Source organism: Rhagoletis pomonella, unplaced genomic scaffold (assembly GCF_013731165.1).
Source record: "Rhagoletis pomonella isolate Grant_MI unplaced genomic scaffold, Rhpom_1.0 Rhpom_scaffold_00003, whole genome shotgun sequence".
Taxonomy (NCBI): domain Eukaryota; kingdom Metazoa; phylum Arthropoda; class Insecta; order Diptera; family Tephritidae; genus Rhagoletis; species Rhagoletis pomonella.
This window is the reverse complement of record NW_023458557.1, coordinates 62997779-63019111: the sequence shown is the minus strand read 5'-3', so window position 1 is coordinate 63019111 and position 21333 is coordinate 62997779.

Here is a 21333-nt window from a genome sequence, read left to right as displayed (position 1 = left end):
TGCGTACCAAAGGTGGTATCCTAAATTAATAGAAAATATGACGAAGTAGATTTTACCAACATGAGCGTGACCCGTACTTCGACCACTGCACAAGTGGCGTGGAAGAAGACGCCCACTATGTCCTTGATTCAAGCACAAGATGAACAACATGGGATTAACAGCTGAAGAAGTGTTTACGCCATGGTCAGTAGTTTTCAACTATATGATGAATAGAGCTATAGAATGGACATCAACCAGCGACGGACTATTTTTCATTTTGAAACAATTTATGAGCCTCCTTTCCGAGCTGCGCAACACGAAATCTTTTTGGAAAATTTCTTCTGTAAGATCTCTCCTCCCTTCTTCTTCCTTATTATTGGCGCTGTAACCGCCTAAAAGATTTTAGTCGAGTTTCTCTTCTGCGCCAACTGACGCCAGTTGAAAATGCCAAGTCTTTCACCACCTGGTCTTTCCAACGCAGAGGAGACCTTCCCCTTCCTCTGTTATTAGCATCGCGACCCGCGATTCCCACTACCAAGTAATAAAATATAATTAGAATAATTTTAAAATTTCGAGTCTCTTGAGATGTTATTGCTACAGATTTCAAATTTCACAGATAGATTGAACTCACCGAAAAGAAAAAAGCAATAGTTGTCCGTCATCATAATTTTGAATTCTGTATCTTAAGGAACGCCCTAACGATAATGTATTTAAATTTGTAGAATTGGGGATGTGATTCGAAAGAGATTAATTGCAACTGCTGTAACTACGAGAAAGAATAATAAATAAAATCAAAAAACATTGAGTAAATGATAGCTATCAAAACATTTTGACAAGAGCAAATTAATCTTAATTTTCAACACATATGATCCAAACAAATTTAGTCGTAGGAAGAAACAGAAGAGCAAGAAAAGCAAAATCAGAAACCAAAACTTACCACTGCAATGGCAATTACTATCTATCCACGTATATCTTTTCGTGCCATCTTCGCAACCATTTCCTAGTCATTCACAGGTCTATTCTGCACGTTACCGATGATTTTTTAACCGGAAACTTTTATTACCAAAAAATTGTACCAGTTCTTGTCACCGCGATTCTAAGTACGTTGGCAATGCAGTTAAAATATTCAGCAATTCAACTATGAAGAATTGCGGAAATGCATAACTATTTTACGGGACAGTACTTTGTTACCAGCTTATGCGATGGTAGCGCCAGTCCTAATATCATTTCCATAACTGTTCCATTGCCATTACCCCTACAAATATTTGCATTCGCATTCGTTATGCCAATAATTCGCACCATTTTACACATTCGAATTCGACATTAGTATTCGCATCCAATGATAGGAATGTTTTGCGAATGCGAATGTGTACATGGGCAGAGTGTCCACACTGTTAATGTTGTTGCAATTGCTCTAAGTCTGTTTAACCAGGGTGCGGACAATAACCGGCTTTTAGCTTCAGGCGCTAAACGGTTAAGTAGTAGATCAAGCAACATTGATGGGCCTTCAACAAGTACAACACTGACATTTACAAATTTTTTAAGTAATAAAAACGATGACTAAGCTTTTTTAATGTTATTCCTAACATTCGACTTCGCACATTCGCATTCCGAAAATTCGGATTCGCTTTCGCGAATGTGAAAAATATGACATTCGATACATCCCTAATTCTTACTATTGCCATAAACACTTACATTATTGTTCAATTATAATTACCAAAAAAAAATATATTTGTATTCAATTACAATTACCTTTTCAAAATGCTTTTTAGTCTTCAGTTTCGGAACATATCGAAAAGAAACCAAATTTCTGTTTCGATCTAATACTACGTTCAAATTGACGAGCTAAACATGTTAAATGGGCTTAAACCAGTTAAGTGAACAAAACATGTTGATCAACAAGTTAAATCGCATGCAATGGTTGTTGGAAAATTGAACCAGTTAAGTCATTTAACTAGTTTGAAAACCAGTTCAGCGCAGAGTTGTATCAGAAAGCTTTCTTCTCCGGCCAATCAGAAAGACCCAAAAGCTTTCATTTGACACGCCAACGTTCAACAAATTTATATTCTGAAAAATATTAAAAATTAATAATTATCAAAATTGTATGCATGCCTGCCCGCCAAAAAAGAGGCCAAGGCGGTAATTAGTTATTTCCCATCAGATCTCGTCGTACGCAGAGATAAATAGGGCATACAAACTAAATATTTTGACGTATCTAAATAATACGTATGCATTAATATCATGAAGCAGACATTTGCATAAAATAAATTGAAACACAAAAACTTGATTTTGAATATTTTTTTTTTCGAATTTTTATTGGTAATTAAACAACCGTTAACCGTAACAAGTTAACTCCAAATGTTCAATGTGGACGATTGAGTTTTCCAAAAAGCTCTTTTTCATTGAACAAATTAAATGGGGCCAATTTGAACGTAATATTACACTACACAACTTTGCTTCTCCGCCTCCTTAGCTACATATATACGTAAATTCATACATATACGGTCTTCTAATCACATCGCTTTGATCTCTCTTGCCCTGTGATCTCTTCCAACCACTTTGATTGATCAATTAAATTTATTTGTAAACATGTGGCAAAGTGACGTTTAAACAAATGTTGCTGCCACATTGGCAATGCATTTATTTCATTTCACTCCATTTGTCTGTACTCATGTATGTATGTTTGTTTGCCTATTCGATGCGCTACCAACACAGCGGAAATCGCTGCAAGCCATTTGTTATTGCTATTTTCGCTGTTGATGCGGCTGTGGTCTAAGTAACAAAGTGTACATAAGTACACATGTACATTTCGCGGTGGCGCTGATATGTTGCATGCGGGTCGCCCCATTACTTCACTTTGCCTTTAAAATTTAATTGATTTCTCCACAGCCCATTCAACGAGCACCAACAGAGCGAGTTTAGAGAGATAAATGACTACATACATACAAACATACCAAATGCATTTAGTTATATGCAGTTTTTTAATGTGTATATGTATATACATAAGTACGTATATATGAGCACTTTTAGGGCAATTCATAAACTCACAAATGTGCGTGTGTATGAGTTTAAAACTGATTTTTGGTATGTAAAAATACATATAAAAATGTAATTAATTGACTATGCGACTAAAGCACTTCTAATTGACGAGTAAATGATTAATGAATTTGATTTATTCAAAGTCAGTAATCAGAATAAGTGGAAAATGCATTTATTTTTTCTATCAGGTCCACACGACGATCGACGCTTCATAGACAAACATACCAATACTCAGGGGAATATTAATGAAGCACTAGCATTAGTCAAATGGAAACTTGGAACCCTTATAAGCCAACACAAATTGCAGCAACGCTCCCGGGCCATTTGTGCCCACAATTGCGGGTTCAGCCTTCTATATATCGACAATAAAGCCTTATCGCGCATATTGTACAATATACGAAAGGCTAAAGCCCAACGGCAACGAACCAATTCGGCCTTATCAGTGTGGCTTTACATATAGAGCAGGTATTCAGCATACACGAAATTTTAGAAAATACCTGTGAGAAAAATATCGAAAAACGCCATATTTTTCGATTTCAAAGCCACTTTCGTCAGTATAAGAAGAAGTTACCTTTGTGCGGCGATGACTGAGTTTGGCATCCCAGCGAAACAATGTAAAAACATTCAGCTACGGAAACCCCTCGTGTGATTTCTGGAATTTGGGCTCGAATTATGTGTTCCGTGAGCTAATTACTCGATTCTTAAAAACGCTGATTTGGTATTCTACGACCCTAAATAGCGTACACGACAAACATTTTCATTCGATTGCAAACGGCCGCTCGTACGCGCGAACTAAAAAGTACAAAAAATCAAAATGTAAGTAAAATTTAAATTTATAGAAATAATATACGTAATAATGAAATAAAGAAATTTTATTTAATCTTAGGACACACCTAAATAAGCTTAACCAGCAGGAAAAAAGCGTAACGGGCGACTTTATGAAAGTTCATCTAAATGTGGCAAAAAATATATTAATTAAAATAAAAAGTTTTACGCATTTTGTGGCTATTATCCCTTAGCCGTCTTATCTCAATACGTGGTTATTTTTATAAACCTCCTAATCGGAACTTTCTAAAAAAAAGTAGTTTGGCTTCCATTTGATTTTTAACCGACTCCAAAAAAGAAGGAGGTTATCAGTTCGTCGGAATATTTTTTTTTTTTATGTATGTTACCGTTTAACTTTGGACCACGTTAACCGATTCTTTTTTTCATCAGAAAGGTGGTACTTCCAGGGTGGTCCCATACTAATTTTGTTTAGATCCGATAATTGGATCGTGAAGAAATTCACGATAATCTTAAATTTTTATATGAGAATTGAAGTCGGTTTTGTTTTTTGCTTAAAAATTATTTGTCTTTAATATTTATTGCTTTGAACTTCTTCACACGCTTGATAAATAGATATTTATTTTGTTTACAAAAGCCGAAATCACATTTATTTGTAAAAATTTCTATTTCGGCAGGAATCTATTACAATCTGTGAAAAATTACGATACGTCAGTGAACGTTTGTCAAAATTCCTATATTGCCATGCCTACGCTCTGTCGCGTAAACTATTTTCATACGAGCACGGAACACATATAGAATTCGACCCCTGATGTCGGAGAAGATATTTAGTAAGAGCTACAAAACTGAACCGCTTCGGTAAAAAATTTTAATCGGGCATACAGTTACTGGAGCATGCCGATGATATCGAGATGATAGGCAACAACAAATGCAACGTCTGTTGTGCCTTTTCAAAAGTACATAGAGAAGCAAAGCGCATGGATGTGAAAATGAAATAAGACCCGCGGAAATGACGGCCACGGACTTTATTTCCTTAAAAAAAAAAAAACGAATTAAAGCCCGCGGGCGTTTTTCCCTTTCGAAGGCCACCGTCAAAAGGCAATAAGGCTTTATTTCCTTAGCGAAAGAGCAATAACGGCCGCGGAATTTATTAACCAAAGAAAAGTATATAACACCCGCTTTGCTTTATTTCATAAAACAAGGAAATAAAGCCTGCGGGTGTTATTTCATCTGGCTTCATTTTACTGAAACACACGAATTATAATTTTGTATTAAGATCTGAAGGCACACATTCTCATAAAATTGCATGTATTTTAAACGAATTACTCTATTTTTGCATACAGTGTAGTTATGCGTTGAATTCCCTTCTGCAGTATACGCATAAAATCGAACGGTACTTTTGCCAATAACTGATAAACAGGGAACGGAATTTTAGAACCTAAAAACCTTTAAAAAAGGCAAAATAAAATAACGAAGTAGGCTAGAAAAGGCAAAATAAACAGCGAAATAGGCAGGAAAAGGCACTAGGAACCGCAAAAACGGTACTAAAAAAGACAAAAACCGAAATATAATAAAAAAATAGATTTGTTTTTTACGACGAGGTAAATATCCTGTGAGCTACCTGATGTTGGCTCTATTCAAAAAACGTATGCCCCTTGTAGCGAAAGGATAGCTTAAAAAACCTGGCTTTTCTGAGGCTACCTACCGTTATCCAGTATATACTGGGTTTTACATTATACCCTTCCTATATCTGTAGGTCTTGAACAAGACCAACTGGGTCCGTATACAGTATATTCTGCTTAGCTGCACATCCTTCTTTGCACGAAAAACTTGTGCGCGTAACCGAAAAACCCACTTAAGCGAATTTTCTATACTACTTCAATGAGGAAGGTATCCGAATCCCTATGAAACCAAATATTGGCGGAGCACTTACCATGTAGAAATTACTGCAAACGAAATTTTTACCGAATGTTATCTAATTATCTATATAACTACATAAATTGATAGCCATTTTCGTTGTTCTGCGAGATGAGCAAAATAAATAAAAGTTTGTAAAATTTGGTAATTGTAGGGCCAGTGCAGGTAAACCTAATACTTTCATTGATAATTGATACTAGTCGCACAATTTTTAAGGCAGGTATGGCCAATGTGCAGGTATGTTGAATGCATTTAACGGGAGCAGTTTCCTTATAAGTGTTAAAAATAATGCTTTTGATGCGCATTTTGGGGTAGGTATCTTAAATGTGCACTTAAGCATAGAGGCAGCAAAGCAAAATATACAGTAATTGTTCAGGCTCCAGAAGGACAGAGTATGATCCTTCCATAGCCAATTCGTCGGTGTCCTTGTTTCTTTCGATATCGCAGTATCCAGCTCAATGTTACCTTGTCCCTTGCAGCCAACGGTTGAATATTGTTAGAATACTCTTTGACGAGCCTGTGGAGGATTATCACATTTTATGAGGCCCTGATATCCAGTTGGTTGTCTGAAGAAAATAGCTACAACCTCCGAGTGTATTACTGCCATGAAAAACAGGTATTTTCTGTAGATGAGGAGAGTTTTTATGGTTTCAAAATTGGTTGAATATTACGACCAAATCGAAGTTGTTGTTGGAACCTGTTCAATTTGAGTGGTTTTCGGATTTTGTTTTACTTTGCATTTGAAATGTAACTTTGTAGTAAAGATATACATATGTGATGATGAAGAAATGATGGATAAAAAAGTGAAGGCAAAATTGGAGATAAAGACGAAATGAAATTTTTACATCAATCGAAGAATGCCAGTCACTAAAAATTCAATTATAAAGTTATCGAAATTTATTCAACAATCGAAGTTTATAAATATCGAAAGTTATCGAGTTAACCTTGTTTAATGAGTTATCGGAATGTATTGAATTATTTAAATAGATTAATATTTGTGTAGTTGAAATTTATAAACGCAGAAACTTAATTGTCGAAATTTACCGACAGGTATCATGTTACACAAATTTTTCGATTTTTTCTTTTGAGTTATCGTTATTTATTGAGTTAACAAAATATACAGACTTATCGTAATGTTCCAAGTTATTTCAACTTACCGAGTAATCGAAGATTTGAAATTTTCAAAGTATATCGAACTATCGAAATTTCTACGTTTATATAAGTATATCGAGCTTTCATTGTTTATCGGTTTACCGAAATTAATCGAGATACCTTAGCTATCGAATTTTTTCGATGGAAATTAAAACTTATGGACCTATCGAAATTAATTTAGTTATCAAAATGTATAGGGTTATCCAATATTATCAAGTTATCGATATATTTATTTATATCGAGTTATGTCAATTTCTGAGTTATCACGATTCGCCGATACTCTAAACCCATGATACAAAAAAGAAGGTAGTTTCATTACTACTATTTTTTGATTATAAAGCAGATTTTTGACAATTCTCCAGATGTAAATATTAAGCGTAGATTTGCCTCATTGAAATTTATTGGGAAGGGAGATTTTTTGTTTAATCTTTGGGATTTAATACAAGAGTAGAATTTACATAAACAAAATAGGAAGTTGTGATGAGGAGTATGTGATCCATAAATAAAGTTAAATTCATTTTTTTCAAGCGCCTAAAAGTTCCTTTAAGAGTGATGCATGTGCAGAGATGAGAAAGTAAAATAAAATCCAGTATTCATACATTTATTTATTAAAAAGCTTTAAATGATACTTAATAATGATTTGTTTGGTAAGTCATCTTATTTTAAACAACATATACAAATTTACATAACATGGAACAAAACATTATTCTAGGTTGTAATTTTCTTCATTTTTTTGCTGAGCAGATTTAATGAGGATGTACCCAACCAATGCCCGGCATGTGGAGAGTCGCCACTTGACTCTCGGCACCTCTTCACATGCCCACCCAGCTAACGCCCCTATCCGTGTGAACAGACACTGTGGTAGTTGCACACTTCCTGGGCCACCTTTTAGCTGAGCCTGACGACAACGGTGAAAGCCAAGCCGACCCGAGCGGGGTTTAGTAGCCGCTACAACAACAACAACAAGTAATTAAATTAGTCTTTCTTATGGAACGATTACGGATGGCAACCGAACTTTAGTTGGGTTTCCAGTGGCTGAAATGTTGTTGAAGATGGAAACTGGTTGCGTTGCAATCCATAATCGACCCATTATTGGGGCTGCCAGACGCCCCGGTTTTCCCGGACATGTCCCGGTTTTAGACTATTTGTCCCCGTGTCCCGGTCCAACCTTAAAATGTCCCGGGTTTCGTTTTAGTGTCCCGGTTTTTGATTTGATTGCACAAATTGAATAAAAGTTCAAAAATCACTACACTAAGAGAAAAAACGCGTTGTAATATTCAGAAAAATGTTATGAATTCACTGAGGGAAATAACGCATAGTAAACATCAATATTTTCTATTTGATTATCGTTTAAAAATGTTCGTATTTAAAAATAATACTTTCATGACAGCCACGCGGTGTGTTGATTCAAACTAAACATTTAAATGCACATTTACATATCTGGCTGTAGCTGAGTGCGCGAAGATACTTGCCACAATTTGCTAATTTCCAGAGGGTCAGGGTTCAATTCCCATTACAACCAGCATAGAATTTAAATATTTTTTTAACTTAATTATGAAAAAGCAAAGCGTAATTGCACATCGCTTCATTTTAATATGGGTGTATTTGAATTGAATATTTCTATACTAAATACTAAAATTTGTATACTTAAATGTATTACGAGTTGGGTTTCATATGCGTATTTTTTTAATTTAGCACGATTTTTAATTTCAAACTTCTTTCTCTCAGTGCACCGGTTTAATTTGTGAAATAGTTACATTTCGAGATAGTTGAACTTTGCACAAGCAATAGTCGGTGATTAGTATATGAACCTAAATACGTTCAAAATGACGTGCACAGAGTTGTACAATTATATTAAGGAAAATACAGAAGTTTTGAAACAAGTTCACAGCAACGAAAAATATAACTGATATTTTAATGTTATCTTGTACTTAAATTTTTTTCTTTCATAAAATCTAGAGTACTTATAAGTACAGTGCCGTACAAAATTATTGGCTCGGAGGCTCTTTCATCAGATCACAATTTCTAATCAGATCCTTTAGAAAAATTTTGAAAATGTAGCTTTTGAGCCAATTAATAAAGTGCAAGTCCGAAGATGCCAGCAAATTTCGTTGATTTTTAGCATTTATTTTTTTTGCTGACAGTGTTTTCCATATAAAAAGAATTATCGAACATAGTTTGTATGGAAGAAACTCTCAGTAAAAACAATACCAAAAATCAACTAAAATTTAATGGGCTGCAAAACTTAATTTTAAAAATTTTTATAAAAGGTCTGATTAGAATGTTGCAAATTTGTATGCAAATTTATTGAATTTTCCCGAGTTTTGCACAAAGTTTAACAATTTTATTTTTATGTTTTTTCATATATTTAGTATAAACTGTATTTGTATAAAGAATAAAAAAAAGGTTCATGCATTGTGAAAAATTCTCTGTGCGTTAGTTGTAATAAGTTGTTTTGTTTTTTTGGCGTACGTTGTAATGATTTCATGATCTCATGTTTTTATGTTTTTGTTTTTGTCTGTCAAAATAAAATTTCACTACGTCCTTTCGTACGTCGAAATGAAAGGGAAGGGAGCGAGAGGCAATTGCAATGCTTACATTTCAAACTTCGGCACAGCGATTCGGCTTAATCTTGGGAGCTTCTTTGTAAGCGAAATCTCCCCCCTTGAAAAATGCAATGAGCAGACATACGGCACCTTAGGCAAAACATATTCGCTCAATCTACAAGTTTTCAGCCATTCGTCGCGGATGTGAGGTATTGCAGGAAACTGAAAAAATTTGATATTAGTCCCCTTGCAAATGTGTTTCGTGCTTTTGCACTCAGGAAATAAGCAGATCATATTTTCTATTTTTTAAGGAACTAACAGCAAATTTCACAATAAAATAAATTTTCTTTTATTTTTGAAAGTTATTATTTTTTTGACAAAAGAAGATTTTTGGGAATAAGGTATGGTAGCATGAAATGTCACAATCTGCTTAATTGTCAGGTAGTTAATATCGCGCCCGAAAAGTGACAATGAAACTACCTTCTTTTTTTATATCATGTCTAAACATGTGCTACCCAAGAAGAGAAATTTATTTTTTAAATTGTATTTAATATGGAAACTGACAGAAAAAATAATAATTTTTCATTTAATAATAATAATAGATTGGCGCTTACACATATGTTAGTGTTTGGCCGAGCTTCTCCTCCGGTTTGTGGCGTGCGCCTTGATGTTGTCACACAAAGCGGAGGGACCTTCAATATAGTTTTTTCACCTTTCCGAAAACAACCGCTACGTGTTAAGCAGGGGGTGGTTTTACCTCTATTTTAAAGATCTTCGATAGAACGTTCAGTTAGACATAATGAGATAAACTTATATAGTAATTCGGCGGTATCACGCCCATTTTCCAAAATGCCAAATGATGTTACTTCTTTTCAAGAGATTGTTGTTAATATCAATTTTTTGTAAATTAGCGTCCTTAAGTTTCGAATTATCGAAGTTTTAAGCATTTCTGAAATTTACCGTTATATGAAACGTTGTCGTAATTTTAGTCCGATTTCAATCATTTTCAACGTTTTGCCTTTATATGGCAAGCACAATAACCATATCGAGTTTGGTACAAATTGGTGGAACGGATACCGAGATACGTACATGTGATCATAAGTGGGCGGTGCCACGCCCATTGCCAACATTTTATCATAAACGTATTTCTTGTTAAAGAATTATTACAAGCATTAATTTTGAATAAATTACCTTTAGTATTTACAGATTTATCGAAGATTTCGTATTTCTCTAAATTACCGTTATATGGGATGTGGGCGTAGTAAATGTCCAATTTTAAAAATTTCACCCATTTGGTTTGTTGTACTAAGGCCAACAACTATGCCAAGTTGGGAGAAATTGGTGGAGCAGTTACCAAAGTATACAAATGTAACCATAAGTGGGCGTGGCTACGCCCATTTTCCAAAAATGTATAATAGTCTTATTTTTCGTCTAAAAATTATTTTAAATATCAATTTTGAGTGAGTAATCTTCAGTACTTAGTTACTAAAATATCGCAGTTTTCGTATTTCTGAAAACTACCGTTATATGGGAGGTAGGCGTAGTTGTTGTCCGATTTTTGCCATTTTCAATACCATCCGTTCTACGCCCGAAAGAAGTACACGTACCAAGTTTCATTTTTCTCGAGTTATCATGTGCACAGGCGGACGGACAGACAGTCACCGCTTAATCGACTTCTCTTTTCATTCTGATCATTTATGTATACATTTGTCTATATCTACCTCGATTCGTTCTTCCTGTTACAAACAACCGTTATGTGAACAAAGTTATAATACCTTTGTACACAAGTTCGCTCGGGTATAAAAACAACTTGCTCATATACGGTTTCGATATTCAATCACAGTATATACAGTAATAAACCTTTTTGAGTACTCCTCGGGGGTAAAATCTGATCAGGGCTGGTAATGAGAAGGAGCATGAAATTTGTTGATTCAGAGTTGTATGCAAAATTACTGTGGTATGAAAGGGAGCAACAACCGAGCTATGGCAGAGTGGCACATGACGTGACTGTATAATAGTGACCGAAATTAATTACAGAAGTGTAAAAAATGCAAATTATTCTCCATTACTATAGATACGAATAAAGATCATCATAGTTCAGTGTTTAACTGGTTATGCTACAGCGTAAATAATAATGAACTGTTAAATATTGACAACGCTAGTACTTAAACAAAATTTACGTAAAAGTTGTGTTCCAAATGCTTCACGATTTGCAGGAAAAGCTGTTCTCTTAGTGAATTTCATATACCGCTTGTAGCCAAAGGCAGTGTCATATAAGACTGCTTTAAATCTACTCATCATGTTGGAACAGCTCCGGGTAATTGACCATTGAATGTACCTGAAGTTATGACCACCATAACCAACGGAGTCTCCAAGCAAACGCATGTCCTGAATATATACAGTAACAATTCATAGCAATTACTATTGTATGTGTGTATGATTCATATTTACGACATTCCATACTTTGATCAAATCGATATTAAGTATTTCTGAGGAGCTCCGGGTAATGGTCGCTCGATCTTGGGTGTGCTTAAGGAGCTGTCTTGGCAGATGCGCTGGCAGGAATTGGAATCTCTATAACTATACAAAACTTAAACAAAATTCACGTTTTTTTCATAAATATAATCTTACAATGGATATTTTTTTAATTTTAAATTTACATTTAAGAAAACTCCATTCAGTGCAATAACTACGATTTGAGTTTTTCAGTTTATAGAAACACAAGCGCTGATTATGTTCTTAACTATTGATATTATTCTTAAATAGGCATTGATATTACACTTCACCTTAGTTTTGTTCATAAATAACACGTAATTACATTTATTTTATCCTCGAAAAGAACTTTTTCTAATTATAACGCGAAGCTCCTCAGTTAGTGTTGCTCCTCGGGGACCAATTGGTGAAAAACTTCGAAAAGGTTTATTACTGTATATACTGTAAATTCAATTATTTACGAAATAATTAAAGGTTTTAATAATAGTTATCATGTGAGATATTTTTCTTCCTTTGTATTGATGGAAATGGATTGAAAGGTTGCTTTTGAAACCGATTTTAATATTCAGGGCTATCACAAAATTCATCGTATTCCGATCATTGAATTCGAATAGCTACGGACGTAGCGTATATTTTGAATACTCACGTTCGTAGCAACTCGGATACAGTGATCCCGATGGAAGGGGTACTTTTACGATAAGGTTTTCCGCTAAATTCATTTATATGAAAAAATAATTTTGTATAGCTAGCTTGTTCTTGACGACACACTGTGCGATGTTATCAACGTTTCAAGAACATCGATGCATCGTTTACATCCCCAGTATTAATTTTAAACCGCCAGAACGATCATATTTCTTTTACTGCTATAGTGAGCTTATTGTGACCCATAATAGATAATATTGGCAGAAAAATGTACAGAACCACTGACTAGCAGATCACTAACTTCAGCATAAATGATCTCTAATGTGAAAAGGTGTTAACAGAAAGCAATATTTAATAAATTAATAAATGTAACAATAATTAAGGTCGGCCTAGTAAAAATCAATGTAGCTATAATCGGTATTTATATTAATGCGGCTATCAGTCCTATTTTCCTTTCACTCTCGTGTGCTTGTTTGTAGAGATCACTGAAACCGCAGCGCAATGATCGTATCTTTTGACATTTAGACGTCAACTTGTCAAGTGTTAATGCACGCAAGCAACACTTAAAACTTTACAATCCAGCAATGCACAAGCATACCCACTAGCATTCATACATACAAACATAGACAAGAAAGCCCATACAGTAATAAACATAAGCGCGTACCATTTTCGAAACAGTGACTGAATCACCACTGCTACTCACACCCTGTCTACCGGCCGTACTGCCGGCTCTCTACTTCCGAGGTGAAGTGCATTTTATTTCGTTTCGTAAGTATACAGGCACTTTAGTGCTTTAACGCCGCGTTGCCTCAGCGACCATTTATTTTATCTGTACATTTCATATGTTTCCACTCTAAAAAGTGACATGACACGCCATCAAAGTAACAGCCTCAATTTGAAACTGTCAGTTTATATGTCAGTATCAACTGTCAGTGCGTGTCAGAGTCACAAGAGCTGAATGAGCCGCACATAGACAGCGCATAAGAGCGCGCAAAGAGGAGTAAAAATGAATTGGAAAACAAAAAACCACAGAGATTTTTCATTTCGTATTTTTCCTGTTTACATTTAGCCCCTGCGTGCCGAAGCTTAACGTCACAGTGGCTGTCCGTAGGTCCGACTGCATGTCCACATGTCCGTCGGTTAGACATTTGTTGGCAGCATTTGAAGTGCCTTAAAGAGTAGTTTTCAAGTGGTTTCTGTAATCCTCATCATCAACACGTCGGCCGTCGCGGTGGTTTTGTTGAAGTGGCCCGATCGAGCTGATGGTGGAATACATTTAGCTACGCATCCATACTACGCACATGTGTACGAGTATATCCACAAGTAGATATATGTATGTTTTATATGTATAGGTATGCATGCAGGCAATTGTGGGTTAGGTGTTAAAACGCTACATTATCTGGTGTAGTTGGTTACGAACTTATAAACAGGAAAGCACTCATTCAATCATAATCATCGCCCATAATAAAGTAACAATGAAAAGCGGCATTGCACATAATGGGGCCTGTCAGTTTTGTGTCAAAATAAATATGGTAAAGTGATATTTTAATCAAGGCACACACAGTCCCACACATTCATATGCAGGTTATTATTTGTTTATTTTTTGAGTGCAAGTTTGCTTTTGTTTTATAGAAAAGCTACAAAAGCATTGTTGGGTGAATTGGCTAACGTGTAACTAAGTAATTTTTTTCTCAAGGACTAGTGGTTGTATGGCTGTATGCTTTTTTCTTTCTACTGACCCTGAGTTTTAATAATTATAATTACAATTATAATTAAAGCTCAAAGCGTTAATTACACCTTCGCTATCACACTTTTAAATTATACCAGCTCCGAAATTATTTATGACTTCCATAATAAATTCTAAATGAAGGTACATTCTCAGACGGGAAGACACAAAAATAGTACGGTAGATAATAGAATTGCCAAGTTTAAGGTATATTTTAGTAAGAAAACTTCTCCTCCACTGTACACGCTCCTTTCTACTCGGATTTCCATATTGAGACTTTTTATCGGAAAACTATGACGTCGGAGGACATAATTCCGGCATAAATTTTTCAACTAACACCGTACAGTTTAAGATGCAGATGCTTGGGATGGACTTTCTGAGCTAAAGAATTCTTTTCGTATGAAACATATTCGTCTGTCACAAGACTCGCATGCGTAAGTTTCGTTTCACGGGCAATGACGTACTATTAAGTACACAGGCCTGCGAAATTTTACTTTTTTCTCTCCTTCTTACGATAATGTTACTTATTTAAATATTTAGGTATGTTAAATTAAAATACAGCGTTGTTTTTTCTAGCACATCGAGATTTATTTATATACATAAGTAGATGTTGCAAGGCACCACGCGTTTTTTCCTTGCAGTCGAATTTCTTGAATGGCTTTGAAATTAACTTTTGTCTTCCCATGGATATCAACCAGCCGGGAAGAGGTACATACCTTTCCCATTTAGGATCCGGATACGTTTGCCGTGGTCTTCATCAAAAGGAGGGTGTCACATCCGAGGATTGGTTTTTTTTTCAATGTAGTGCGTATTTAAGCGGGTGTCAAGCCCTGCGCCCAAGCCATGCTGGGGGTTTCCTTTCCCACATTGATGTAAACACCGGAATTCGTGAGCTGCTTGGACCGGAAGCAAAATGGTTTTTGGGTCATTCACTTGTGATTGCCGATCAAAAACTTTCCCACATGTGGGGACTTCTGCCACCCTTATACACCAGCGTATCATTGAGGCCATTAAATTAAATTAAACGTTGAAAGAGGCCTCGCAAAGTCAATATCGCTGACGTTCATGTTGCGTCTAGTGCCGCCACTGCATGCAGAGAACACAGCGTGTTACTTGCCACTGCATCCTCAGCTGGGAGTTATCAAAGTAGTTGGCTTTGCAACTTTCATCTCGACCAAAACCTGTAATCACAACAGATAGTTGAGAAATTAAACAAACTGTGATGAAGGGGAGCCGAGGAAGATACCCACGTCCCTCCACTCAAAAAAGACATTATGAAAAGACCAATAATGCGGCTAAAAACAACTTACTGACCAGGCAAAACCAGTCTCAGTATACTTTGCTCGATCCACAAAAATAGTGGTAGGTACACTCTCACCATCACTATAAAGCGGTCTTTCAACTTTATCAACGTGACTTTAGACTTAGAAAATCCTAAATTTTAATCTTAAACTCAGTCTCAGTCTCGAATGACCTATTACAACCGTTCGAGCCCAAACGAATGTTGAAGACGGTCGCAGAGACGATGTGCAGAGGTGCGTGCTACTATTTGTTATGCCGTCAGAAGAAACATATTAAAATTACACATATATAAAAGTATTTATTAAAATTTAAATAATTCCGCATCCGTTTCACAACCATTTTCGATAGTTTCTGTACATATGTTTCCGATGAACACGTTAGTGGGATAGTGGCTCCGAAAAACGACCAAAAAAGGTTGAAACATCAGGGTCTTATAAGAAACAGTTTCAATTTTCGGATACATTTCAGAATATTTTGCTGAGATGTTACATTATTTATTTATTACAATTTATTCATTTTTGGCATTCAGTGTGCAATATTACCTTTTGCTAAGAAAAAATTACCTAAATTCTAATTAAAAAAAAACAACTAAATTTGAGAAAAAACTACCAAACAACCAAATTCGAAAAAAATAAAAGAAAAACAACCAAGTTTGGAAAAAGAAAAACAGCAAAGCAACCGACAGTGGCAACCATGGTGTTGCCATCGACGTCCTTGATACCAGGGCTGTCAGCGAAGCATAAATAAATAAAAAGCGGTTCGGCGGCGAATAAGGTTTTGGCAACACACAAAGAGTATTTGCGAATTGGAACACATGATAGTTAGCTTCGAAGTACTGTAGATTTCTTTTACTAAGGATCCACACCTGGAGATCACGAAAAATGAATCTGGCTAAAATGTGGCGAAATGTACTGGCCTGGACATGGTCAAGCTATAAATATTCGATTTCGTTTGCCTGGAATTGGCAATAAAAGCGAGAGCGGAATGAAAAGCCCAAGTGCCAAGTATAGAAGATTCTGTCTGCAGTTGCTAATAACTGTTTGGAGCAGGTTTAGGTTTCCTTGTACCACTTCCCTTGGTTCGCTTTACTTCGTCCCCATGTGCTTAAGTAATTATTATATCCATCCAATCTGTTGTACACTTGCAAGATTTATTGGTTAATCTGTAAAACTACAGGCAAGTAAATTTATGTTGCCATATAATCGTAAATTAATTTACTGATTGATGGTTACAGCACATTTGCCTGAATTTGTCTTGTTTATAGGTGAACGTCAACACGTTGAGCATTAAACGCAGAATAGCTACGATAGTGACTTATTTTTTTCTTTATACACTTTCCAACTGCTGGCCGTAAATCAATTTAACAGCTTGTTTTGTTCCTTTTTAGCGTCGCAATTTTATTTTTACTCTTACATATGAACATACATCCATTCATATTATTACATCGTCTCTTTGCGGCGTTCAAAGTGTCTGCGAGTTATTAAAAACTCAATCACAGTCAAGGCACTATTAAACTTTATGGGTGAATTTTGGTAAAGTTTTATGTGCCGCGACAGGCAGCGAACAAACGAGCCGTCATGGAGAAACGGGGTACCTACTAGTATGTTTATAATTAAGCATGTACGTATATATGTACATGTAACCATGGGTATGCAACTTAGCATATCGCGGACATTCCTGGCAAATTTGACATTTTATCGAGCACTGTAGTCGCGTACATTGCTGCTATGTTTTAGGTGTGACACAAATTGGGTGTAGCAGGAAACGAGAACCATAATTTAACCAAAAAACGGAAACATAACACAGTACCCGAAAATGATACTTTCTATATTAAAAGATTGAATTTGATCTTCTTTTGACCTTGATCCAGACGTACTGGTGTCGTGGATGCCGGGATCGTGATCAGCTATCCGGAAAACATAAAGATAAACTGGGCTAAAAGAAGGCAGCGTTTCACTTAATTTTGTCGTCCTATGTAATCAGAGCATAAGGAGCACTAATAATGCCAGCCAGGAGATCAAACGAAAAATAACTCTTACCAACAGCTGCTGCTGACCTCTGTTAGAAGGGAAGTATTGGACATCACCTTTGTGTCGAGCGGTTTTCTGACCGGATAAGGGATTGGCTGGTGTCCAAAGAACACTACACTGCCGGCCTCTCTACACGGATGAGTGCAGCTCATCGTCAAAAATTTATCAGCGAACTTTGTGACGAATGCGGGTAAGTTCTATTGTGTGCACATATCTCTGAGTTCTGAGATTTCAGCACTGAGGAAAAACAGCAGGATGCTTTTCAATCAAACCAAGCGAACTTATTATAACAAGTTTTATCAGTAGTATAACATTTGAAAGTGATTATGTAAAAATTGTGGTTAACATAATCTGTTCTCAAATTCGTCTATCTTTGCTTATGAAGTTTTCAGACATAACCGTCAAAACAAAATTTCGTCAGAACACGCATTCATAGTAACCATATCCTGAGAGCTTGTTCCGGTTTTCTATGCACCACGGTCTTCAGGTAAATTCAATTGGCAGCAATGCTTCCATCCCTCTACCCATACCCAATACCATTGGCTGCAGTACGTAAGTCAATGACGTCTTTGGATCACACAGCTCTTGTAGTATTGTATTTGTGCACTGATCATCTGTCGAATCGCAACCACCCTCCTCCTTTCGGAAAAGAGCGGATAGCCTCACTAAAAGAGGGCCCGACCTTCAGAATTGTCGACGTATCGGGAAGATTTTCATCAATTGATGTTTTCGTCGGGCAGTAGGGATAATTCTGTGAAGGCATGGCAGAGGAAAGGCTTTGTTCGCCATCTTTCTACCACCCGAGACGCAAAACATCATTTGACAATCATGATTTACTGCGGGTATATTTTCATACCTAGCCTACTAGGCAAAGTCATGTACCATTTAGTCGAGTGAAAGATTACTTTATCTCGGCTGCCGCTTCGAAAGCGCCCTATCTCAATATAAATTTAGCAGTTGAGCTAGTGCGTTTTTCAACGACTTGCTTAGATAGGGCATTTTCGAACCGGCAGCTATTGATTGGTCGGTATGGAAAAAAATGAAAGACGAACAGCTTGAGCTGCACAGCAAACTGATAGTATTATTTTGAACAACTAGTAGCTTTCCCTGCAGGGTTCGTCTTTATTGACATTTGTATCGGAGTTTGTGTAGCAGCCCATGTGCTTCATTCCTCTCTGACCTATACAAACTTCAAAGGTACGAAATGAAGTTGTGAAAAAGTAAGAATTTTTGCACTTCTTTTTTTCTTGTTAATGCCGCAGTCACTGCGTTTGGCCTTTTTGCCGCTGAATAGGTATGTCGGTATGTAAGCAACAACATATTTATGCCTGCATGTGTGCATGAAAACCTGGTAATGTTGAATGTGCAGCGTAAAAGATTTACGATTATGGTTTGGCTATTAAAAGTTTCATGCAATTTTTTCCTTCAACATTCAAATACACCAAATACATTTACAAGCATCGTTTTATTCGACATTTTACTTTCAATTTAGCTGGGCTAGAGCGGGGGACGCGGGAGGCGATATTTGGCTGCCGTACTGTGTGTTGAGCTCCTGCTTCACCATTCCCTTTGCCCATCTTTGTATGTGCACATATAAAAGGGTAAGCTATGGATGAGAGTAAATATCTTGGAGCGCGGAAAGATCGGAGGGGTGTTAGGGTGCGCGCGCACAAGCAATCGATTAATTATGTGCGCACGAAATTTCGTTGTTTATTGAGTATGAACCACCGCCTTTTAAAATTGTGCCGGCAACATTGTAATTTATTAGTTTTGCCATGATTTTCAACATTTACGCTGAGTTGTGCGCGCATGCAATATGACAGTTGCGGACGGACAGACAGGCGGCTGCGCAAAGACATGCGGCATGCGCGCATTCATTACAGAAACACGTACAACAACAATATGAGGCAAAAATAATATCATTGCTTGGCCTTTATTAGCGGGGTTCAGTAAGCGTGAAACATGGACCCTCCTCTTGTGGCTTGTTGTTGTCACTGTTTTCGATTAGACTGTTAAGTTGTCAAGTTTAAATTGATTTGTGGCATTTTAATAAATGTTATGTACGCAAGCAATATACATACATACATACGTATATACATATGTGCACACAATAGAATTAACCGAATTAGTTGCGTTGACGAACAACAGAACGATTTTCCAAATTACGACAATGGCATTAAAGTAAATTGCCAATGAAACTATGTTCGACTTTTTTTCGACTTTTTTAATAAAAAGAAAATGTATTAAGTATAGTCTGCATTTAACTCACATATTAGCTATAAATATAGGAGTCAGAATACGCCAAAAATATCATGATTTACCAGTGGTCTTTAGAATAATCTGTAATTTAGTGAAATTCAATGCTAGGTAAAAAAAAAAACAGACACTAAAGGATTTTTAAAAATTTTGAAAATTGTTCCAGTTATACAGCATGAAAATGCTTATTTTTGAAAAAAAAAATTTTAAATTCTCACAAAAAAAAATTCTAAAAATTTTTTGAATCGATATTTGTTAATTACGGACAACTTTTTGAAAAATGTGGCCCTTCCGATGGAGCAGAATTGGCGGGTATTGGTAGAAATATAAGTGCCACTTTATAAGCATGGATAAATATGGGAGTAGCCCAGACAGCTAGTGGATTGGGGGAATCCTACCAGCAACGTTTTTAGCGGTGTTTAAAATTTTGTGCCTTACGGATTGGTCAAATTCGAACCAAAGACTGTCTGTAAAAACTTACATAAACTCAAGCAGAAAAACTTTCTTGCATGAAATTGTTAAAGTAAATATAATAATAATATAATATGTTTATCTTACCTCATTATTAACTGAAGATTGTGGAGACAATCCTTTAACAAATTTGAGGAATTTGTTTTCGTATAATAATTTTATGCGCTGCTCTTAAATGATTTCGCTACCACACTTTTCACATTTCACTTCAGTTTTATTGACAATTTTTTTTTTAAATACGACCAAACAGCACTCCGCGAGCTTGTTAGAAGATCAGTTTTTATTGGCAAATAAATTTAAAAAAAGTCGAGAGTCGAAAGTGAAAAGTCGACTTCAGTCGACTTCCATAAACTGAAAGTCGATCACTAAAATAGGACTTTCAGGAGTAAAAAGTCGATTTTGGTCGAAAGTCGAAGTCGACTTTGCCATCCCTACAGTGTACAGTTACGGTCATTGTAAGTGGGACAAGTAGGTGACACGCACTCGAAGACTCATTGCATCTGGTAGGTAGAAAAAATACTGCTAAATATTTTGGGCCTACTTCTATTGGTTCGGTATGAAGAAATGTATGTAAATCTTCTTCCTATTTATTGGCGCTATAACAGCCTAAGCGATTTTGGCCGAGTCCAACAGAATACGCCGGTCATGTCTCTTCTGCGCTAACTGACGTTAATGGGAAATGCCAAGTGAAGCCAAGTCCTTCTCCACTTGGTCTTTGCAACTCAGATTAGGTCTTCCTATTTTTCTTCCTCTGTTACCACCTACAGACATCGCTGTAAATCATACAACCTATCGTTCTATCGTCTGCATTATTCACCCTCGCCAACGAACAAGGGCTCGTATATCTTAAGCAGAACCTGTCTCGAAAACTTCAATAGCCGCCACAACAATTGTTTTCATTACGCATGCCTGCACGGGCATGATGAGTGCCTAATAGTGTCTGATTATTGTATATCGAGAGAGGACTTTACTTCTGAATTGCGTACTCAGTCCAAAG